Source organism: Bemisia tabaci, chromosome 6 (assembly GCF_918797505.1).
Source record: "Bemisia tabaci chromosome 6, PGI_BMITA_v3".
NCBI classification, from domain to species: Eukaryota; Metazoa; Arthropoda; class Insecta; order Hemiptera; family Aleyrodidae; genus Bemisia; species Bemisia tabaci.
Genome location: NC_092798.1, coordinates 17,073,255 through 17,075,639, shown reverse-complemented (window position 1 = coordinate 17,075,639; position 2,385 = coordinate 17,073,255).

Sequence of the window (2,385 nt, the reverse complement as noted above, 5' to 3'; positions counted from 1 at the left end):
AAGAAGAAGAAGAAGAAGAGAGAGAAGAGGAGAGGAAGAGGAAGAGGAAGAGGAAGAGGAAGATGAGATCGCCAGTGAAACGTCCTTCTTAGACCTGGAAATTGTCATATTCGGGATGAATTTTTGATCCGAGTCAACAAGTAAACGTCATCTACGGTGATCTTTTGGTATTACCTGGAAGAATTGGGGGGGGGGGGGGACCCGGAAAGCCTGGACATGCAGTAATGTAACCACCAATGTACCCGTTCATTCGCATTTAACATTGCCTCACTTTTAACTGTGCATCGTTGCGCGCTCATTCTGACCAGTTCGCCTTCAGTACTGAGGTATAGGCAATGTGAGCGGCTTAGGAGCAGTAATAGTTGCTTGCAGCAATATAGCTATATTCATTCACATTAATGATCGGTACCTACGATCCGTGAACTGTTTCCTTTTCATTCTAACCTTCCCCCTTCCCTCAAAAAAAAAAAAAAAATTGCCCACTCTCTCACTGTTTTTTTTTAACCTTTCTGTTAAAAATTTTGGAGTGAAATTGCACACAGGAGTCTGGAGAGCGCCCGCAAGAACGCCACGTGATATGAATGCGTAGTGGATTCTATTTTCCTTTTACGGAATGACTTACACTATAACGGAGCGGGATATACTCTTCTTAGTAAGTTTCATGCACTTTTATGGTTCTAACTTCACTTCGTATTCATATCACTCGAGGTATTTGGGTCCAATATAGATTCCAGCACCAAATTTCACACCTCGATTTTTATCAGTGCTCTAATTGGACCGAGTTCATCAGAAAGGATTCAACCCACATTGACAATAAGTTGAAACTGAGAAAAAGAGGTTTGAAGTTGTATTCCTGCATAAGACTCAATGTAGAAAATCAACTTTAATCTCTCTTTCCACAAAATAATTTCCTCTGTTCGACGGTCAGATTTTAACAGGAGAAAATAAACTACTAGTGGGACTCAAAACATTCTTAACTCATTTTTTTCGAAAATGTGGGTTGGTTCCTTTCCGATAAATTCTGTCCAATGTAAGTTCCTTCATTTATCGCACTTCTCCGACCTTTTAGCTCGTTGATAAAAGCTCACACTTGGATTGTATTTTGCAAAAAGGAACCACTAGCATTGCAACGTTGCTAAGATTGTGCAACTTCTTTTGTCTTGGAGGAAAACCCCGATTATCCATTAATAGTTTCTATTTTACTCGCTAAAAACTGTAAATTTAAGACAAAAATTACCATCTAAATTTCATAGTTTTTCACGATGTCCGCAATTTTATTGCAAAAGATGAAGTTGCACAATCTTAGCATCATTGCAATGCTAGTGGTTCCTTTATGCAGAATGCAATCCACCTTATGTTTTTACTAACACGTATATTTAACCAATTCAAGCCGGTTCAGAGTTGGTTCATGAAAGGCTTTGCATTTAGATGCCGGTCTTTTATTGCCCCCTCATCCGATATAGAGACAATCATTCTTTATTTAACTGTCAGCCCGATAAGGCAAGCAGACGATTGCTTAATAACTTGCCGCGGTGGGTTTTCAAGCCGACCCGAGTGAGGAGCAAAAAGCTCCATTGCAATGCTCTTGCGTATGCCCTACGGTCGCGGCTTCTCGCAATCTCATTCTTCCCCTTTCCTTCGTCCAGTCTTAGATCTCTCCCCTGCCCTGTGCCTCCCCCTGCATCTTTGACGATTCTCGCTTCCTCCCCTCTTCTGTTTCTTCACTTCGAGTTACGTGACTCACGGCTCCGTTTTACCCGGGCGTTTCTTTCTTCTTCGAGTCTTAGAACACATTCCGCTCGACTCTTACAGAACTGTTCAAGAACCGACTCCCTTATGAGTGGCGTAAAGTTTATTCCATGGTCGAATCGTGGATTAACTTTTAAGCATCTGCGGGCTGCTTGTTGAAATTGATAGACAAAGCGATAGACAAAGAAGATATAGGGAGTATGAGGCGATCCTCTTGGTTGAAATTGTTGGTTCCTATAAAGTAAGGGAGAAAATGACGGACTAACTGTCTATTATCTACCTTTTTTGTCAATTGCAACGACCTGCTTTCACCAATAAGATCTCTCCATATCCCTTTTGTCTTCTTTGTCTACAGCTCTGTCTATCAATTTCAACGATCAGCCCACTCGGGATGACGCATCCGTGACATCGAGGGCAGATGAAAATAATATTTGTGTATCATTTATGAGTGTCTTGTTTTTTCAAGTTTATCGTCCTTATGCTATATCCGACATAATAGGCTAAATCATTATTTTCTCGATCAAAAAAAAACATGATAAGTGAGAGTCACTGAAAGCAAAAGTAAGAAATAATCATTAATCGCGTGAAAAGCTCTCTCACGCGAATACCTAGGAAAATTGTTTTTAAAATGAGCGT